General features: G+C 44.9%; 1 protein-coding gene across 24 annotated transcripts in view; it reads left to right on the top strand.

Moving 5' to 3' along the window:
- Positions 1–22,159, top strand: part of SIPA1L1 (signal induced proliferation associated 1 like 1) — a 335,625-nt gene that overhangs the window by 92,994 nt on the left and 220,472 nt on the right. For 18 of the 24 annotated variants that reach the window (XM_075531736.1, XM_075531745.1, XM_075531727.1 and 15 more), the window contains one exon: positions 8,032–8,103. The exons of 3 other annotated variants lie outside the window; for them this stretch is intronic. The gene's annotated coding sequence lies outside the window, so the exon portion shown is untranslated. Of the gene's footprint in view, positions 1–8,031; positions 8,104–11,099; positions 11,181–22,159 lie in introns of all 24 variants that reach the window. 3 more of the 24 variants (XM_075531744.1, XM_075531739.1, XM_075531735.1) reach the window with 1 other exon arrangement.

Raw genomic sequence — 22,159 nt, 5'->3', positions numbered from 1 at the left:
TCATCAATAACGTTTTTACCTTGAGAGTAAAAAGAAAACTCAGTTCACAAACATAAAGTCTGTGTGATAGCTTCTGGCTTGTGATTCTGATGGGGTGAAGGAGGGAAGGAAGTAATAACTTCTCTTCAGAAAATCGTGAGAACCGCAACTTTCCTGATTCGTATTCTCACTTGCCTGAGGTCTTTAATCGCGGTCCAGAATTAGAATCAAGTTACGCCTCTTACTTTACCGCCCCCCCCCCCCTTTGGAGAAAGTATTTGTTGCTGAGTGACTCCTGATACATTAAAGGAGATAAGTAGCTTTACCCTGTCTCTTGTCTTGAGATAAGTTATCAGCCAGACCTAAAAATTAATCCGGCTTCCCGACAACACTGGCCATGGTTTCTTGCTTGGAAACTTAAAGAGGAAAAAAAATCACTCCAAAGTCTGATGTTAGTCTGGCAGATCTGTCTGAAGTTAGCTGTGAGGGTAGAGGGGGTGGGGGGGTTCTTGGATAATCTCTTTTGGGATTGGGTGCGCTGGTGGTTAACTAGTTAAATGCACATGTATTATAGGGTGACAGTACCTATGTATTTCATGTTAATATTGTTTAACATAATCATGCCCTATTTTAAACATAAAATATTCTTGATTAGCTTAAAATTCTCCAACACTTGTTGATTATAACGGTTTAATCACCAATACCATAGATACTCGTGTATATGCCGAGTTTTTCAGCACAAAAAATGTGCTGGAAAACTTGGGTTTGGCTTATACACGGGTCAGTGGTACCCCAGTGCAGTGTAACATCTCGCTTGCGCTCCTCCACCTCCCTATCTCTCCCTCCCGCCCCCAGGTAACAGGACAAGCGCCCGTTAACTCACGGTTTCTCTGCTGTTCATTCAAAGCCCCACAGACACTGAAGGGCTTTGAATGTTTGTTTACTTACGTCTAACCAATCAGAGCCATCCTATGACGTGTATTTAAGCTTTTTAAAGACTGTGTGAGAAGGATGTGGCATGAATGGATGTCATCTGGTCAAGCCCGACTAACAAAAGAGGAAATCTCATGAAACCTGACATAGAGTTAATAGCAAAGTGGGTTCGAGATGCATGGGAAGACATTCCAGAAGACATGGTGTGATGTGCCTTCCAGAAATGTAGTATTAGCAATGCTATGGATGGCAGTGAAGACTGTGCTCTGTATGAAAATGACAGCAGTGATGGTGATGACGGCGATCTCAGTGAGGACAGCGTCTATGATGACCTCACACCAGCTGAAGCTCTGCATTAGGATACGGATGATGATGAGGAATCCAGTTTTGAAGGATTTTAACTCTACATTTTAGCTTGGTTGCTGATTGAGCTCAGGGAATAGTACTGTTAGGGTATCATTGTTGATACCTTATTGTTTTTATTGAACCTATTTTCCACTTACTGTGCTGGTTTACTACTGTTAAATGACTTGTCCTTTTATGTTTTTTATTTAAAATAAATATTTAACTATATTACCCCACTGATGTCTCAATTTTTAGTAGTTTTATTTTAATTTGTTTTGATTATTGAAACTCACCAATAGCTTCTGCATTTTCCACTCTAGGCTTATACTCGAGTCAATCAGTTTTCTGTTTTCCCAGATAATAATTAGGTATCTCAGCTTATACTCAGAACGGCTTATATTTGAGTGTATATGGTAATTTCTCACCTGCATTAATGTCACAAAAGATGAGGGGGGCTTCAGGAAGCTGGTAGAAAAGTGGAATGAAAAGATAAGGAATTGTTCATGAAGGCTTTGAAGGGCCCCCATGATCGCATTCCAGGTGCTATACCCAGCAAAACCACTGAGCGATGTAAGGGAGGAGAACTGGCAGTGAAAATCAGCAAATTTGATTATTCCATTTTGCTTTTTATATGTCTTTGGGGTTTTAAAAAACACTATTACCATATATACTTGTGTATAAGCCGAGTTTTCCAGCACATTTTTATGCAGTTTTTGTGGTAAAATTAGGTGCCTCGGCTGATTGTTGGCTTACACTTGAGTGTCTACTGTACTTTCCCCTGACTAATACTAACCCTAATTTTAGGGAATTAAAAACCTAGAAAGGGATAAGAAAGTAAAACCTCCTTTATGTTTTTAATGGTTAATATCTTATTCTATTTTCTTGTCCTTACCTTCCCTCCTTTATACAAGTATTTGTTTCCTAAATCAAAATTAGGATCATATTGGGTGTGGATTTTGGATCCTGCATACTTTCCATCTTATTTAAATGATTTTTGTATCATGCCACGTGTTGATTTGTTTAGTCATGTTAATATAATTAGGTCTTAATGAATTGATTGAAATATTTTTGAGCATGAATTTTTACACAACTACTTGATTAGGATGATCATCTAGAAAGGGAATTCAGGGTGGGTGGGTGCAGGGGACAGGACGGGCTATTGTGAGGTTTGGTAAGTTGTTTAAATTGTTGAATACTTAATGATGACCTGAGATGTCAACTCCCACTTAATTCACAATGCAAAGTGGAAAGGCCAGAGCATTCTGAATGACTTTATCTTGCTCAACCCCCACTTCAGTTCTAAAACTTTTTACCTTTACCTCTTCTCATCTTGACAAATCCCATTTGAAAACTCACTGCCAATTAATTAATACCTTGAGTAGATAAAGTGGGATGACAACTACTCAGGAAATTTTACTGGACAGAAGAGTTGTCGTTTGGTGTGGGTGGTCTTGCTGTACTCACTGGAGGTTAAAATAGTGCCAGAGGCTTGGGCGTGTTGGAAACTTTTACCTTCCAGTAGCTTTGATCTAAGTATTGTACTGAAAGGAATCTCAGACATGAACATAAAGTATAATGTGAGTTTGCAGAAACCTATTTTCTCACCATTTAAATAAGCTAGACATATGAATTAAGGGTGCCAGCTCTGGGGGAGACCTTTATTCCCTTTCAACTCTTGTAGGTCTTCCTGTGGTTGAGCATCATTCCCTGGGCCTCGAGGTTCTCAGTGCAGGGATTCCACATTCAGTGGACTTCCTTCCTTCCTAACTTCCTCCCCTCCCCTCCCCTCCCCTCCCCTCCCCTCCCCTCCCCTCCCCTCCCTCTTCCCTCTCTCTGTCTTTTGTAAGATAAAACGTGTGACCAGTAAGAAGGCCATGACTTGAGTCACATCTTCTTGTAAGGCTGTGACTTCAGATACACCCCACACCGCCCAGCTTCCTGAATGCGTACCCACTGCCATGGAGCCCCTTATGAATCACAGTGACCCTGTAGAAGTGCGTAGAAATGCTCTTTGTAAATCTCTACCCAGCAGACAGCCCCCCCGCTTCGTCCCGCGCGGTTTGTACTGCCAGTTTTGTGGTAGCAGCCCACTGCTTATTCCACACTGCCACTGCGCCGCCTTCGCCAACAAGCGGAGGTGAGGACTGACAGCACACACGGACAGCCGTACACTTCTGGGAATCGTGGAGCGAAGTTGACATGCCTATCTGGGAAGTCTGGGAAAACTGATCCTATTTTTACTTTAGGAGGTTCTTTTTCTCCTGAATTTGTTCAGAGACAATTCCAACAACAAAAATCTTACTAGGCTGTGCTTGCAATTCAGTTAATTTCACCAAATCCAGTTAGCTGTAGATATATCTGCTTGCTCTCTTTATTGTTTCTCTTTTGAAGTGAAACTAGAGAATTAAGACAGTAGGTCACATCCTTGAGTCGGCGGGTTTCTGGCTCCCTCAGGCCGGGAGCGCCCTGCGCAGTGGTTGGAGCCTCAGGGAAGCAGGGAGCCTGCTGCTGTTTGGATTGTAGGATTCCTCGGACTTGCTGACCCAGTCCAGACTCACTGCCCTAAGCTCCTGCTTAAATGAACCCATTAGTAAGAGATTACACTGAAGCAAGGCACCTGAAAATCAAGGTTCTAATTCTGTTTTTATTAAAAAACACTTTTGCATTATCTACCCTTCTGATACCATAGATTAAGTTGTTTTTTTAAATCAAGGTATCGATTTGTAGCTAAATAGTATGTTTTCTCAGCTTCCATATCTATTTACAAAAAAGCTCTATAATCCTTAAAAGAAGATAAACCTAGTAATAAAGGAAAAAAATCTCAGAGAAATGAGTTATTGCTGGTAGCATTCTTAATAGCTAAGTATTAAATGTTCATCTATTTAATGAATACCAAGATTTCTGAAATATTGTAGATGGGACATTTTCTAAATTTCATTTTTGGCATTAAGTGTGTATTCTGACCCAGGGGTCTGTTTACAGGAATCTGCCTTAAGGAAAGAGAGATGGGGCCATATGGCTAGGCCCGTTCCTTGATGTTCACTGCGGCGTGATCATGACGGCATACTAGTGTGTCCAACTTGTCATGTGCCTAACTCTTGCTCCTTAATGATCCCGTTTAACGTGGGACTCTAGTCTACATTTAGTGAGTGTTTGAATTGTGGAAATGTTTGAGATTACATATTTTAGATTGTGATCATTTAAAATATGGTTCAGTAATGCAGCTTAATAAATCCAAAAGGACAAGCCATTTTGGACTGTGGTGCAGTGATTTTCTTTAGACCATATGCCAAGAATGAGTCATCTCCTGTCTTATTCAGCATTACCTTTGATTGAAAAGAAAGAAAAATAATCGCACTTCATCTACACCAGAAAAGTACAAATTTTATTTAAGTTGAATGAAGATAGCAAGAGCATTTCAGAATTAAGTCCAGTAGCTAATCTGTAGACTTCTTTGATGGAGGATTTTAATTGTGGAGTTCTGTTCCTAGATGTTAATACTACATTTTCTTTTATCATGAAACAAAAATATAAGGGATTCTGAATTATCAAATTATAGGTTTTAGATCAGGAAGATTTCAAGAAAGAACTTCATTTTGCCGTCTTGAAATAGATAATGCACAAGACCAATGTGTCCAGGTGTGGCATGTTTTTATGAACCTCAGTGTCACTTTGTCATAGGCCAACTGACATATGAGGAAATTGAAGCTTTACAGAGGTTAGTTGAGGTTGCATAATTAGTATGGACAGAAGGTGGGAATTCCCCAACTTTGATGTTACGGTGATACGGATGGAAAATGTACAATATTTGGAACTTTGGACTCAAACTTGCAACTCTTTGCCCTTGTTGTGAGGGCCCCCGGTAGCATAGTGGGGTAACTGTAAGGTCAATGGTTCGAAACCCCTGCTGCTGCAAGGGGAAAGATGATCCTTTCTACTCCCTTGAAGAATTACCATCCCAGAAACTCGGAGACAGTCTGCCCTGCTCTAGGAATTCCCTAGATGGCAGTGAGGTTGGTTAGGTTTGAGCTTTGACTATGCTGTAGATGGTCCGGGGGCCACCAGTGATATATCAACATGAGAGAGTAGATGTTGAATCCCAGATGAAAGATGAAAGACAATTAAGGAATTGTGTGAAGGGAGCTGTTATCAATATTTTTACTTGCTATGTAAAAGTTTCAAGCATGCTTACCACTTAGTATCTCACTAAATAGAAACCAGCATCAGTATTAGAGATATTCAGGGTCCACCTTAAGTCTTTAAAGAAGTAGGCATTCATCAATGTGCGCTTTGAGCCCTGCAGCTTTACAGTGTCAAGTCCTAGAGGAGTTGGACACAGGCCTGCCCATCAAAGTGTCTCAGCAGATCTGAGGTCTCTGGGGAGACAACCTTAATACAAGATAGAAGGGGAAACTGGCAGGAGGGAGGTGCCCTTTAAGTGCCATGGGAATGAAGAATAACAGAGTCTTCTAATCCTCTAGAGCAGTGCTTCTCAACCTTCCTAAGGCTGCGGCCCTCTCACATAGTTCCTCATGTTGAGGTGGCCCCGTAACCATTGCCACTGCATAACTGTCATTTGGCTACTGTTATAAATCAGGTGGCCCCTGTGAAAGGGTCGTTCGACCCCCAGCTTGAGAACTGCTGTTCTAAAGCTTATCTAGAAATGTCTTCCCTCTGCCCTTGAAGGATGTGCACTTGACATTGGTGTATGGCTGCAGGCAGAGGCACTACTGAGCTTGTCTTTCATAACTCAGAAAGTCAGCACCCATCACATAATTGAGAGCCTGGTGGTGTAGTGGTTACATGCTGGACTTGGTGGGCTGCGAACCATCAGCTGTTTAGCGGGTGAAAGATGAGGAGGCTTCATCTTCCTGTGACAGTCAGTCTCAGAAAGCCACAGGGCAGCTCTGCTCTTGTCGCTGTGAGTCGGAATTGAGCGGGCAGTGAGTCTTTCGAGTGTGGATACGATCTAAGGACGAGCTCCCTCACCCAGAAGTCCCTGCGTCCTTAAGCAGCAGCCGTGGTCCCAGTAGTCTGTGCCTTCCACTACCCTGGCCCTCCTGGCTTTCCAGTGTCTTCACCTCTTGCCACCTTGGTGTCGTCTACCTGGCCTTTAAATCCTGTGCTCTCCTCTTTGTTGGCACCTCATCCCCCCACTCCTCGGCCTGATACATCAGATCTCTCCCGCGCCCATTTCTACTGGATAGCTATTCTTGGGTTCCCTTGAGATTCTAGAAGCTCAAAGTTAATGGGTTTGAAAAGATACCTTATTTTCATTTCATGCTCTGCCCTGACAGTGCAGGCATTCAGGCCTACCTGAGCACACACACCATGTCTGTCTCCATCTCCGTTTTTCTCATACCTTAATCTCAGTGAATAGCACTGTCATACAATCAGTTGGATCAAGCTAAAAAGCCCAGCACCTGATTTTTCCTCCCCCCTCATCCCCGTTTTGTCTGTCAGCAGGTCCTGTTGGCTACACCCCCAGAACCTGCTCTCGATTGTCTTCAGGTCATTGTCCCGATTCGCTGTGTCCACGGCTCTCCCTGGCCTCCCACGCTGCTGCCCGGTTGAGTGTTAGTGCCGTATTCAGCATCTGTTGCTGCCCTGTGATCGTTATCTAAGAATGAAGCAACAGGGATGAGATTTTACAGTCTTAAGTCAGATCTTGGCTTTAGTTTAAAACCTTACAGGGCCATTTAGTTGGCCTAAAAATAAAATGCAGGCACTTTTGTGACTCCCAGTGCCCTTGTATTTTTTCATCACCCTGAAGAAGTGATGGCTTACTTTTCATGAAATCCCCTCAGCCTGGCTGTTCTCTGTCTCTGTCTCTGTCTGACTCTCTCGAAGAAGTCTGTGTATTATGTGTATTGTTTCTGAAATAGGGATGACCCAAGAGTTAATAGGAAGATTCCTATGGCCTTTTTCAAAAAGAGCAGATCACACTATGTCAGATGTAACTTTATATGCGGTATTGACTCCCTGCCGTCTGCGGTCAGAGCTGTGATGGAATGTGAGTTTTGGAAGTAGGGGGACTCTTGAGACTTGGGGTAGTGAGTGACCAGCTCACAGTCGCTGGTTTCTATTTTCAGTAAGCTCCACATCTTCCCTGAGTAAGTGTTTTTTGAGCACGCAATTGTAGCAAATGAGTTATTAAAGGTAGTTTTAGAACTTATTGACAAGCAATCTTAACCTGCCTTAGGCTGATATAAGGATCATCTCAGAGTGGCCCTGATGGTGAAGTAGCATACTGCACTGTCAGATGAGGCAGTACAAAGTGAGAAGACCTTAATAGCTTGTGTTTGTAAAATACTGATGCTACACACAAATGTTGTTAGAATAATTTGGTTTCTCTGCTTTATCAGCAAACCAAGTTGTATTTTATAAGGCTAGGTACCCCCACCCTCCCTTAAAAAAATCCATTGTATCAGCTCACCCTTTTGGGGAAAAATTGCATCAACACAATGGTGTGCGTTGTGAAGCCATAGCTTTCAGGATGAAAGTCAGACCAAGCACACCTGAGACGGGTCCTTTCCTGCCCCTTACGTTGCTCCAGCTACTCTTGCTATCATTCCCTTTACTCCAGAGCTTCGGAAGCATGTGCTGTGTGAGACAAACCATCTTGTGTCACATGTCACACCTTCCTGGGTGTCCTTCTCCCTGTGGGGTTGCCCTCATTATTTGATAGGACTGGCACTGGGTAGGAACCGGCTGAATCATTTGTGAATGAATGTGCAGACAGAACTGAATGAGCTATTTTTATCATGCACACAGGTTCCTGACTGGATAGCTGCAGCTCCTTCCAGAAACATCCCTGTAGTGTAATTGAAACCCGCTGGCTTACAGGTAAGAGAAGCCATATTTAGTTTTGTAGTTTTGTCTGCCTGTGATGGCATGGGTACTGTGGTTTCATTGTGTGAGTGATTGATTCCAAATGATTTCTCGTTGTCTTCCCTCTTCCTTTTAAATATCGGGACGCAGGAAAGAGAAGAGTGCCTTGCTCTCCCTGCACCCGTTACCGGTTTAAAATTGGCGGGGTGGGAGTGGGACACACGCACACACACACACACACACACACGCGTGCGCGCGCGTGCACACATTTACAGTGTTATGACCATGAGACAGAAATTGGTATTCTTTTGTGACTATGTTTGTTTCTCCTAAGTTGTGGCCCTTCGGTACTTTCCAATTCCTTCTGGAGAGCTTTTCCGTGTAATTATAATGGCGGTAGTAGCCGTCACGCGCGTCGGGTCTGTAATTTGTGCCTACTGCATTGCTAATGACGGGGCAACAGTCATTTTGTTCAGCGTTCCCAGTAATTCTGTGAAGCCCTGACGGGCATCCTCATGCTGGACTAAATGTCCCTGGGTGGCACTAGGAATTCGTCGCTTGGGTATTCGTTAGAAGCCTGACAGCTTCCACTCAGGCAGCAGTGCCTCAGCAGACTGCCCGGAAGGTCACGACCTTGGAAACCTGTGCAGCCGTTCCAGCCTGTGCGCATGGGCTCTCTGTGGGCTGCCACCCTCGGCAAGGGCGACTCCGTGAAGTCACACAGCTGTTCTCTGAGTTGGCTTAAACAGCATGCTTTTGGTGGCTGTTCATAACCCCACTCTGATGTGCCGTGTGCCTGCAAGGGCATAGAACATGGACTGTGAAAGGCAGCCCTTGCACGCTTATGATCAACGAGCAAGGATCACAAATCCCTTGAGAAAGTAAAGGCACGCGTTAACTGACGATCATCGTGTGTGTGTGTGTGTGTGTGTGTGTGTTAGTCTGGGTAGACTAGACAAACAAATTCACATATGTATATAAGAGAGAATTTTATGTAAAGGGCAAGTGTGCATTAAGAAAGCATCCCAACCCAGTGCTGCCCAAGCCCATAAGTCCAACATTAGCCCATATGTCTGCCACCAAACTACAAAGTCCTCCTCCATCTCACAAAACACTCACCATGATGCCAACTGCAGGAGGAAAGCCTAATCAGTGAGCGTGTAAGCATCTCAGTGCTGGCAGGGGTCTCCTCAGGCATGTCTTGCAGGAAGTGAGCCTGGCAAGGGGAAACAGGGAACTGGCTAAGGCAGCTGCACCCTGGTCTGACCACCAGAGAGCAAGAGACCCGAGAACTAGAAAGGCGAGGCTCACGGAGCCATTCATCTCTCCACCCTTCCATTAATTCCACATGTGTTTATCGGCCAGGTTGGCACAATAAACTGTAACCATCTCAAAGCTTTTTATAAATAACAAAATTCTTACTGTGATAGTTAACATCCACAAGTATATGCTAAAAACATAACCTTGTCACTCTCAAGTTCTGTAATACTGCAGTGGATCCCTGTTTATTATATACTGGCCTGCCAATACTTGTGGAGTGGGTGGTATGCTTTATGAATCCAACTGAATAACATGTCTAGACAGAACTAAATGCATAATTATATGAAATCACAGCTTGAGAATTATGACTGGGAAACTTTAATAGTTATTGGCTACTCTCTGCAATTTTACAAATTCTTTGTTATGGTCACTTTTGTGTTTATTATTGTTTGTATTATATAAAGTTTAATTTTAGCTAAAACAGAGATGGTGTACCATGTGTGATGATACAAATCCAGTTTTATAAGTAAAGCACATTTTCCCAAGCACAAAATTCTTAGCATTTTTCTTGATTTAGAGAATTGGATAAATGTAAATGAGAATCATTGCTTCCAACATTAAATTTAACTAGAAACTTTTGGAAACCAAATTAGTAGGGCATCAAAAGGACCATCTTTAACCCCAGTTTCTTTTAAAAGGAGGCTTACCAGCTTTGTGTACATTTTAGGAAATAGTTCACATTCTCCCGGCCTCAGTCTGATTTTCCATTCCTGCCGTCCCCTCTCGTCTGCAAGGCTGTCTGTTCTCCTCCAGCTACCAAACCTGGCTCGTTGACAGGAGAGGAATTGCCAGCATTTCTCTTCCGTATTCTCCTGTCCTCTACAAACTGGGCCCTTCTAAACAAGTGCCGTGAACAGTTTACTACTGAGCGTGGGAGTTCTTTATATATTCTGGATATCGGGCTTTCTTTTTTATCTTTGGTTTGCAACGATTTTCTTCCAGTGTGTAGCTTGCCTCTTTTCTTAGTGTTTTTTTAAGCAATGGCATTTGATGAACAGACATCATCAGTGTGATGTGAGAGTTATTGCTCTCCGTGTCTTTAGAATCTCGTCCCTTCCCCGGGGTCCTGACAGCATTTTCTTACAGTTCCTTGCGTAGCTTCATGGCCTGTGATCCATCTTCAGTCGTTTTTCTTCACTTGCTGTCTGATTGACACCCAGTCAAAAACACCCAGAGCTCCGCCTCCACTTTGGCAGTCTGAGAATCTGCGATTGGTTCTCGACATTATGTGTAGCAGTGGATTGGTTTAGAATTTTGGAACCCATTGAAGGAGGAACACGAGGAAGACATAGGTTAGTTCATATCTGTCTAGTGCTTGGGTCAAAGTATTCTTGAGACATGCCTCCCTGTTTGGAATAAAGCTATTGTCAGTACTAGGGAACACTCTTCTAGTAACTGGGTTCATTTCCGTAACAGCCAGCGGTACGCACTGCAGAACAAGACTGTAGTAAAAGGCTTTATCAAGTAGAGGTGCTGGGTTTCTGGTCAGATATTCTGTGAAGCTGACCTGGTAAGATTTGCCTGATAAGTCAGGAGACTTACATGTTGCAATAAGAAGTTGAATGGAAAGGATCAAATGGATTCAGCTAGACACGTTACCCTAGCCTAAACAAGTCTTCTGGTTAGATGTATTGTGGGTCGCAAAATAACTGTACATTTTCAGTTCCATCGGAGTTCTTCCTTATTTCTAGCATCTTGGATCTGTCCCTTGACTGCTGTAATAACACCACTCCCAGCCTCAGGTGAAAGGACATTTGAAGCAACAGTCAATGGTATGTATTTTGGGTGTTACCTGCTGCAAGCGTTGTATTTCCCCAAACTACCCCACGTGAAAGGAGCAGGTTCAGGAATGTGAGCGTGATTAGTGGGGGAAACGCACTTCTTCAGGAAGTCTGAACATGTGGCTTCTCATCTCAGGTGCTTCAGTTGAAGTTACCACCCAGTCACTTCTTGATGTGCATTGTGCACTTTCAGAGGCGAGTGGAGGGGTTGAAATGGACTGGATGTGAGTCCGTCCTGCTCGAGAGAGTCAGGGAGGAGCAGGACAGAAAGAAGCCAGGGTTACTCTCAAAGGATTTCCTGCAGAATGGAGGCTTGAACTCATTTTTAACTCGTGGGGCGAATGGCTGTCCCTGTTTTTTGCCCGATCACATGAACAAACCCAGTGATAACTGTGAGACTCGGGGGGCAAGGGGCCGTGCGAATGCCCCCTCAGAGGCAGTGCTGTCCTTGGCACACTGTGCCCCGTCTGTGTTTTAAATAGCAGGGACAACTGGCCAGGCGCAGAGTACGCTCTCAAAGTGGAGCTCTCACTTAGGAAACATTAACTTTTGTTGATAACTCGCAAAGAAAGTAGGGCAGGTCCCAGACTGCTCTCTATTTGCAGGGAAAAACAGCAGTGTTAATAGAACGGGGCTGAAAACAACAGACACAAGGCACTGTGCTCTCATTGTAGCCGCTTAGCAGGGGATGTCAAATTTGGTTTTTGACCTAAAATTCTGGTTTAAAGTGGAGCTTTTACTAGCATCATAAATGAAATTCAGTGCTCCATGTTGACTGCTGGTGCTGATCATGAGGGATTACAATGGATGCTTCCAGCTGGTTTTCGGGAATGAGTATGTTTGCCAAGAAGCAACTGAAGTGGAATGGCCTTAGGCATCTTGTCCTTTCAATATGTTTTGATAGCAGTTTTCCCTTTTGTACCCTCCTCTATTAATTGAAATCAGTCATGCCACGTTGGTGATTTTGAGCTACAAATCAGTTAATACGTCTAGTATTCAATGATTGAAGGGCAACATGGCTTTGTCTCTTAACACACAGGTTTTCGAACATTTCCATAGAAAAAAATTGCCGTGACTGCTTGGAGCAACACCTTTAATTGCCATGTGAAATTAGCAGTTCCCTTCATTCCCATTTCAGCGAGCAGATTTACGTTGGCATTAATTACTGTTGGTTGTCGATAGGCGATGCTTTGAGCCAACATGGTATGTGTGTGGGTTTTTACAAATGCACTGTTGGGGGTTGCAGTGCTCAAGTGGGCGCTAATATTTATCAGTGAAGAACTCTTGGTTTTTCAGAGTTATCAGATTATGTAAACCTAGCACTGTTTACTTGGATATTTGTACATTAATAAGTTTAGGAAGAAATTTGTCTCCGAAGAAGCATTAATCATCCACGGTTTTATTAGATCAGAGGATGGCACTGCCGTTCGTATTGTGTAATTGTAAAATAGCTTGTTTTGTTGAGTTTAGTGCCAAGAGCAGATGCACTGCCTAGTCTCACAGCATGCTGAGCCTAGATCGGAATGCATTATTTAGAACTATGCTCAAATGTTGGTATTATTTTAAAAAGTAACTGCGTGTTTCAGGTGGTTATAAGCTTGTGGACGGGGATCTTGGGAATGGTGTCGCATGTCATCAGTGTCTCTGCACGGTATGCTGGAGCATGGTCAAAACGGGGGAACTTCCTGGTGTGTACATTTCCCCCAGTGAACAATTTTAAAGGAAATGATTACGTTTGCATCAGATCACATTTCCCCACAAAAAGTATGTGATTGCAGACATAACTTATCGACCAGGTATACCACACAGAGTTATGCATGGAGGTGTAGTGCTTAACTCTACAACCAGTTTCCCTGGCTTCAAGTTTTGCCTCTATCCTTACCAGCTCTTTGACCTTGGGCATATTGGGCTGCTAACTGCAAGGTCGGCAGTGTGACCCCCAGCCACTCCATGAGAGAACGATGAGGCTTTCTACTCCTGTAAAATGGTTTGTTTTTAAAATCATTTTGTTGGGGGCTCGTACATCTGTTGCCACAATACATCCATACATCCATCAACTGTGTCAAGCACATTTGTACATTGTTGGCATCGTCATTTTCAAAACATTTTCTTTCTACTGGAGCCCTTGGTAAGAGTTGTTGTTCTTGTATGGGAAGAGAAGGGATATATTTGAATGAGTAAGATATGAAGGCAAATATTAAATAAAAACAAAAACGAAATGAAAAAACACCAGTAAAGTTGAAATGGAATGAAAAAAAAGCTGGTTTTGTTAGGTGCCACCAAGTCTGTTAGGACTCACGCGACCCGATGCACAAGAGACCCCGCCCTGCCTGGTCCTGTGCCACCCTGACAGCTGTCCCTGTGAGCCCCTTGCTGTAGCCCCTTTGCCAAGCCCGATATCCTTGTCCAGCGGCTCGTGTCTCCTGATAACAACATGTCCAAAGTACATGAGACGGGGTCTGGCCAGTCAGTGCTCTGGCTGTACTTTGTCCAAGACGGATCTGCTGGTTCGTTTGGCCGTCTGTGGTCCTGTCGATACTCTGTCTGCACCACCGTCCAAATGCATCGGTTCTTCTTCGGTCCTCCTCACTCAGTGTCCAATGTGCACGTGCACATGAGACAGGCATGCCCTGCGTCCGAGGGTCTGCGAGTTGGAATCAGCTTGATGACAGCGGGTTTAGTTCCAGAGTTGTGCTTCTCTGCTTTAATTTCCTCCTCTGTAAAATGGGAACCGTCAGGATAATAGTTTGCACTCTACAGCGCTTGCTGTGAGAATTCTATAAACTCCTACAAATAAAGTGCTTAAAATCATTCCTGGCACCTAAGGATGGATAAGCAAGGCTATAAAAGGTGAAACAGGTCAACAGGTCTTATCTTGTAATCAGTTTGGTTCTTTTAAAATATGATTTCCTTCCTGGCCAGGGATATTTATCAGGCAACGTTGGTGATGACATTGTTCTGGGCTCTCTGACGTGTAGGGAAGAAACAAAAGGTGTGGTCCCTCCTGAAAAGCTTGAACCATGTTTACATAGTGCTCAGCTGGAGGCAGGTACAAAAGAACACGTGATCTTCAGTCATGTAGATGTGAAAGCAGAAGAGATGCAGATGTATAAACGGTATATTTCATCTTGGGAACAAATCCCTTGCCATCGGTTTGATCCTGACGCTGGCGACCCAGAGGGCCTGGTAGAACTGCCCCTGAGTTTCTGAGGGCGTAAGCTTTCTGGGAGCAGCGAGTCTGCGAGAAACGTGGAGCCTAGTGGACTACCTGGGGAGTCGCTTATGAAGATACTGGCAGAGATGGTTTGTTCACTGGAAGGGGCTTCTTCGTTGTTTCTGGTACAGCATGCTAGGCAGAACTTGGAGTGAAGCACTGGAAGGGGTTGCTCAGGTGGAGTTCAGGGGAGCTGGGGTGGAGCTGAGGGGACGCCTGGCTCAAGCTGACTGCGTTGGCCAGGCTGACCCTGTGCCGATGGCTGCAGTCCGGATGGGAGGAGGGGAGGCCCTGATGCAGTGTCAAGGAAGCCTAGTGGAGAGATCAGAGAGATTTGTAAACATCTTACTATTCTGATTGGAGGAGGGACGTGATAAAGTCTGTGAGGTGACATTTCTTCACCCCTGTGGGAGGTTTACCTTGGGGAGCTTTCTGGGTGGAGCTTTGAGGTGGTTTTACTTTATGAAGACTCTCTGAACAGTGAACATGAACTGGACGGTAATTACCAGATCACAGGCACCGTCTGTTCTCCTCTCCCTGGACTGGAAAAGCACACGTTGATTCTGGCCGGGAAGGGTTGACCACCACCATCAGCAGCCACACCGCGCATCTGCGACTCTGGGATTTTGCAAGCGCGCAGTGTGGCTGTTAGTCCACTACCGCCTGTGGCGGGGCCGCAGCCTCCCAGCTGGCCCACGTGGAAGAAACAACGTCCCGCAGAGAGATGCAGCGCGTAACTCTGGAACCGGGCTTCCTGGGGCATTGCAGGAGGGGAGGCCGTAACACAAGGAATGAGCTGGGACCCTTGTGTCGAGGTTCACATGAAGAACGCTGCCTTCGGGTCCTGGCTCGGTATTGAGCGACTGACCAGTACGAGGTAGTTTATGGAAACTCTCTGGTCCCGGCCACATCTGTCAAATGAAGCTGTTAGGTAATGGTCTGCTGGCTTTTCCCAAGAGTCCAGATTGCTTATTTCAAAGAGGATGAGACAGGTTTTCACTGGTCTTCCAGTTGTACGTGGAAAGCTTCTCAGAGGAGCCTGTCGTTTTTCGGAACTCTTTGCACCCAGCAGTTCCCGTTGGGGGCCGCCTGTGTGCCATTTAGTTTGGGGCTTGGTTCACTGCTGTGACTAAGTCAAGGCCCCTGCCCGCCCAGTGCTTGCATTTTAAAGGGAGTAGACGGAACACATGAGAAGGGTGTGTGTGTGTGAGAGAGAGAGAGACAGAGACACAGACAGACACACAGACAAGGGGCCCCTTCTCGTGCAGTGGGTTGCACAGTCAGCAGCAGGGAGAACGATGAGGCTCTCCGCTCCCTTAGAGGTTTCTGGACTCAGAAACTCCAGAGTGGGCAGCCTCTGCTCTGCCCTATGGGAATTGACTCAGTGGCAGCAGGTCTGGAAGGTGCCCTGGTGACTCTGCTGGGGAAGTGGTAGACCGCCAAATTCAAGGGCAGTGGCTGGCTGGGCCCGGTGGCCGACAGGGAGACAACTGGATGGAAAAAGACAAAGACGACTTACTTTTTGGCCTCAGTGGCTGTGTGACTGAGGCAGTGGTGACGACAGCCTGCTGGGGAGAGAGCTTTTTTCGAGCTTTAAAGTTGAGAGCCTTAGGCTGATGTTTGCAACTGTTGGCCTGGCTGAGACCACCTGACAAGGGATTGCAGGGAGAGGGGTGTTGAAGCCAAGCCTGGGCCCCCTGTGAGAGGCCAGAGGCAGTTCAGAGAGGACTTGTTGCCATGCCCACGGTGACTAAGGAGCGATGGTGGCACACGTGGCTTGCAGCTCAAACCCACCAGCTGTGCTGCGGGAGAAAGGTGTGGCCGTTGGCTTCCACGAAGGTTTAACATCTGGGAAACCCCGTGAAGGCAGCTCTCCTCCATCCAGTGGATCCCACACCAGTAGGAATCCAGTCAGTGACAAGGGGCTTGGCTTGAAGTACTCTTATTAAGGGTGACTAAATGCCTTTTAACGGCACAAAGAAGAGTTAGAGTAGAGTTACAGTCTTGGACCCCTACGGGGACAGTCTGCTTTGTGCTAGAGCAGTGGTGCTCCACCTTCCTACTGCCGAGACCCTTCACACAGTTCCTCATGGGGTGGTGACCCCCTAGCCATACAATTATCTTCGTTGCTACTTCCTAACTGTCATTTTGCTACTGTTGTGAATTGGGCAACCCTGTGAAAGGGTCCTCTGACTCCCCCAAAGGGGTCGTGACCCACAGGTTGATATCCGCTGTTCTATAGGGTCCTTAAAACAGACTCAGTACTTGAAAGGTGCTTGGGGTTGAGAACCCGGTCTACCCTGACCTCCACGTCCCTCATTCTCGGTCACGGGCACTCATACGGCCGGCCGTGGACCCGGGCCCTCTGTGCCCTTGGTTTAACTTGAATGTTGATCCTGAGTTGGTTTTATTTTTAAGAGAGCCCATTTTTGTCAGTATTTCTTGGATTGTACTTCTGTAATTAAAATTTTGTACACACATTAAATCCCAGAATTATTTTCCTACAAAAACAAGGAAGTGATTTGGAAAGCCTATGTTACTGATTGAATTGTATTCCTCTAAACTGTACCTGAAAGTACCACGGACTGCCAGAAGAACAAACAGGTCTGTCTTGAAGAAGTACAACCACAATGCTTCTTGGAAGCAAGGGTGGTGAGACCTCATCTCACGTAACTTGGACTTGTTGTCAGGAGAGACCAATCCTTGGAAAAGGACATCATGCTTGATGACGGAGCAGAGCACCGAAAAAGAGGAAGCTAGCTCTGTGTATTGAGGGTGGTTTGGTTCCTACGCCAGTCAAATGAAAAAGGGAACTTGGAAGTTGTGTGTGATGCTTTTTGGAGTTTGGTTTGTGCAACAAAGAATCTCTTAACAATTAGTGTGGAGATTGATCTTTTTAGAAAGATCACCAGAAAATGGGTAGATGAATCAGTATTGTGTTAATTTTGAATTTAAATGCCTAAGATATACAAGGAGCTTCCAAAGTTCCTGGAAAAATGAAATTGGAAGATACTAGAATTTTCCCGGGAACTTTTTGAAAGCCCTCCTGTATGTGTCAGTATTTGTTGTTCTCTGTCTTAACTACCTTTTTCAAGTTTTGAACCAATTGCCTTCCTATTGCTTTGGTAAGGTTGATATGAGAAGCAATTTTATAATATGTACCAAGAACAATAAATTTCTTTAATGTCCTAGCGTATAGGATCCCATACTGTGGAAATACTTTTTTAAACATTCAGGAAGTTTATGTCCAGGGATTTGTACCATACGAATTGAGTCTCTCTTACACACTAAAGAGTGCTAAGAATGGTTAAATTGTGGGTTCAACGTATAGTGGACAGTGAGAGAATTATTAAACGTGATGTTTGAAGAACATTTAGCAGTATAGATAAATTTGTACAGTAAACTATTAAATTAGAAAAGATACAAACATTTTATATGGTCTGATAACAGTTTTTAAAATCACACCATGATTTTAATAAGATTTAATCTCTAGATAGTAGGATTATGGATATTTGACTGTGTATCTTATACTTGGTGCTCGACATTTCTACTTTAATCAGATAATTTTATATTTGTGAGGAGGACTTGAGGCACTTGCTAATGGAGACCCAGGATTGTAGCCTCAGTATGGCTTACAACTTAATGTAAAGAAAACCCAAATCTCCACAACTGGGACCAATCATGATCAATGGAGAGCAGATTGAAGCTGTTCTGTCCAGGATATCATCTTGCATGGATCCACAGTCAGTGCTCTTGAAAGCATTGTTCGGGATCAAAAGATACACCGCAGTGGGTAAATCTACTGCACAAGACCTCTCTGTCCAGAGTGTTGAAAAGCAGAGATGCTACCTTGAGGACTAAGGCGTGCTTGCTCCCAGCCGTGGCGCTGTCAGTGGCCACAGATGCAGGTGGAAGTTGAATAAGGAATACTGAAGAATTAATGCCTGTGCATCAGGTGCTGGAGGAGAGCATTGAAATTACGAGGAATGTAGGAGATGGAGTGTTGTCACAGTGGCTGCAGCAACGGGCTCGAGCCTAAGAACAGTGGTGAGGGCGCCCAGGACGGGGAGGCAGTGCTTCCTGCTGTGGGGTCACCGTGGGTCGAGGCCTGCCGCGTGGCACTTCACAGCACGCTTCTCATCATGGAGAAATGCAAACGAGGGAAGACACCTTTGACAGTGGTTTCTGTGGAGGCGACTGGTGCTTCATAGAATCACTTACTGGGAGAAAACATGAATGAAAACAATAAACATCACTTTTAAGCTTTATGATCCCTATTATCTATAGTCAAATACATGAACTAAAGGGCCTTTATTTAGTTTAATATTTACACAGAAGCTCTAAAAAGTTTGTGGATAAATGGCATTTGAAAAATAATATATTTACACGAACTTTTAGAAGCCCCCTCGAACATGAAGTAATTTTTCCCTCCTGGGTAATAAAAAGGCTTATTACAACATTGGAAGCGTTCAGTCATGTATGCCGAGGAATTTGGAAGCCACTGACAATAAATAGCAGTGCGTCTTGATGGCATGCCTGATCAGTTTCAGACGAAGGTGTTGTTATAGCTTTCAGCTTATCCTCACCAGCCTTGGTGGGGGGTACATGGATTTGAAGAGCACTGCATTGACTTGACCTCTGTGTGTGCAGGGACAGGTATCGTCCTGTCACCGACAGCAGTGCACTTCAAGGTGCTTCTTTGGGATGATGAACGCAGCCCTGTTCCTTCTTGAATCCATCATTCCTGGCCGAGTAAACCGTAGGATTCAAAATGGCCAATACGCATCCCCTCCAGCTCACATGTCCAAGATATTGATCTTTATTCCATTTCATTTTTAAGCATGGTCAGTTTTCCTAGGTTCATACTTTATACATTCCAAATGCCAATTGATGTTTGCAACTGGTCCTTCTCATTTTGAATGGGGCTCTTTATGGGCCATCAGCAAACAAAGCACTGGACTGAACACTTAACACCCCTGCGGGCTTTCCCTGTCCACATCATTATGCGGGACTCCACTCTGAGCAGAGAGCTGCGCCTCAGGCATCCTGGGAGGGCCGTCTGACCTCAGGGGCTCCTCTTCGGGCATTCTCGGACAGCGTTCTGCTGCTGCTCATTAAGTCCCCATGTGTCACAGTGTTTGCGTGCTATCCATGAGGTTTTCAGTGGGTAATTACGCAGCAGTGGACAACCTGTCCCTTCTTTGTAATCTGTTTTTAGTCCGGTAGCGCTGCTGGTCCCTGTTCACGTTTGTGAGGCCCTACAGGTATTTGAAATACCAGCGACAGAGCTTCCAGCGCACAGCAACACATGAGCCGACAAGTCCTGTACAAAATTAAGCACAACAAAATTAAAACCCTGCTTTCAGACAAGATCCCATTCAAAGATATTAGGTTTAGATTGAAATATATCTCTTTAGGGGCATAACCCCCTGGAACTGGGGGACTGCTTTTGGATAGAACATAGATTAATGTAACCGAAATAGGAAGGCAATTTTGGGCTTGCTCTTTGGAGTAACGGCACTTCTGAAATCCCAGCTCTGCCAAGGGATATGGTCAGAGGGATGGAGGACAAGGCAGCCTGGGAGCAGCGGCAGTGTAAGAAGCCCAGTGCTGGTTTCTCCAGTACAGGCACATCTGTTGGCGTGCAGAAAGAAAACGCTACAAGATCTCTTGCTTGGTAAGCTATTGTAAGAACGTTGACAATGGTGCCCCTTTGCTTGGGCTCGGTGACGGGTGCCATGTGTCCCATGTGGAGCCAGCAGAGGGACCCGCATTGCTTTTCTGCTCGCAGCCTGTTGGGTTCATCCAGTCCAGTCACAGATTTCTTAATCAAAGAGCCCATAGAACTGACTGAAGAAAATAGTTCTGCACAAACCATGGGCTGAAGGCAATACCGATAATACAAACCCAAATGGCAGGGCGGGGACTTCTACAAGTTGTTGTCCATTATGCCATTAGGTCAAAAACAGTGTTACCTGAGAGCAGTCTGCATTTCCTTTTGCAGTGATGGTGTGGTAGCAGGTGGAGGAGACGGCCCGATGCCCAGGACGCCCGGTGTGTTACGTGGCTCTCAGTAGGGTAGCAAATAATTCTCCCTGGGAGTTGTAGTCCTTTTCATGTAGTTTTTTTTTTTTTTTTGAGCCCTGATAGTGCAGTGAGTAATGCTGCTGACCTTAGCTACGATTTTCTTTTTTTTAAATCATTTTATTGAGGCTCATACAACTCTTAACACAATCCACACATACTTCAATTGTGTAAAGCACACGTATACATTCATTATTCATGCCCTCATTATTCTCAAAACACTGCTGTCCTCTTGGGCTCCTGGAATCAGCTCCCCCCCCCCCTTGCCGCTTCCCCCTCCCTCATGAACCCTTGATAATTTATAAATTATTATTTTATCGTTTTATTTTTCGTAGTCAATTCTATTAGACAACCACGTACTTTATATCTCTTTATGTACCTTGCCACTGGGCTAGGGGGATGAAGCACTGTCTAAAAGTGTAGCATGCACGGAAGTTAGAGAATGTGAACTTGCAGCTAATATGGACTTTGGTGGGTAATCTCTGCTTGACCCTGTTACTGCCTGGACGAGGACTTCTAGTCATTCTACCCCGTAGCTCATTCATTCCCCTGTGTGTGTGCCAAGGAACTAGAAGGTTCCCTTCCCCGCCCCTCTGGTCTCAGCAAGGTTCACCCGATGCTCCCCTATCTTCCTTTTCTTCAGAATGTCATTCGTAGACCAGGTTTCTAACTGTAGCCATTGCTGATGTAGCCCAGCTTTGGGGAGAACTGGGCGGGGGGATGGGGAAACAAAGTACATTTGAGGCTTTAAAGTCATGTGATATGAATGATTTTTTTCCCCTCAGACAATTTTTCAAATGTTTTGTGAAATTTTATATATGGAGAATGTCTTTGCTGGCCACCAAGAGTACTAGAAGCAATGGGCACTGCTGTGGCAGCGTGTGACACGGCCGTCACTCTTGAAAACTAACAAGCAGCAGTGCCCTGCCCCTCAGAGTGTGGTGCAGCACCGTCCGGCAGGAGATTATTTTAAGTGCACATTTGACAGAACGCCAAGACGTACCACCCGCTGAAGGCTGCAGTCCCGCACGCTTCATGCTCGCAGCAGTGCTGTCCAAGCGGGCTTAGCACAGCTGCGTCTGTGCGTGTTCCCAAGTCCACGTAGAGGGAGAGAAGGGGCCGTCCTGACCGCCTTCTCAGGCCAGTGTAGACGCAGAGAAGTGACCGTGTTCTCAGGCCGGTGTGGAAGCAGAGAAGTGACCGTGTTCTCAGGCCGGTGTAGAAGCAGAGAAGTGACCGTGTTCTCAGGCCGGTGTGGAAGCAGAGAAGTGACCGTGTTCGCAGGCCGGTATAGAAGCAGAGAAGTGACCGTGTTCTCAGGCCGGTGTAGAAGCAGAGAAGTGGCGGTCGTGACAGTGTTGAATGCACTCATGTCACTGTTTAAAATGATGAATATTTTGTTACATGAGCTTCACTCAACGTAAAAAAAATTTTCCCAAGAGTATTCAAAATGAAAAATAACATTCAGAATTATACATTTGTTTTAGCAAATCGTGTCAGTTTCAGAGCCAGGAAATGTAAGTAAAGTTTGAGAGCCTGTATAATTTGTCGAAGTCCATGCACATTGGACTGTTGACATAATTTTTCATTTACTTTCTTTGCTAGCTTGTTCTTCTCATCAGTATAGTGCAGATTCTGGAAAATGACATTCCTCATATATTTAAAAGCATAC

The sequence above is a fragment of the Tenrec ecaudatus genome, chromosome 14 (genome assembly GCF_050624435.1).
Source record: "Tenrec ecaudatus isolate mTenEca1 chromosome 14, mTenEca1.hap1, whole genome shotgun sequence".
NCBI classification, from domain to species: domain Eukaryota; kingdom Metazoa; phylum Chordata; class Mammalia; order Afrosoricida; family Tenrecidae; genus Tenrec; species Tenrec ecaudatus.
The sequence above is the reverse complement of the archived record's forward strand: the minus strand, read 5'-3'. Positions and strand labels throughout refer to the sequence as shown.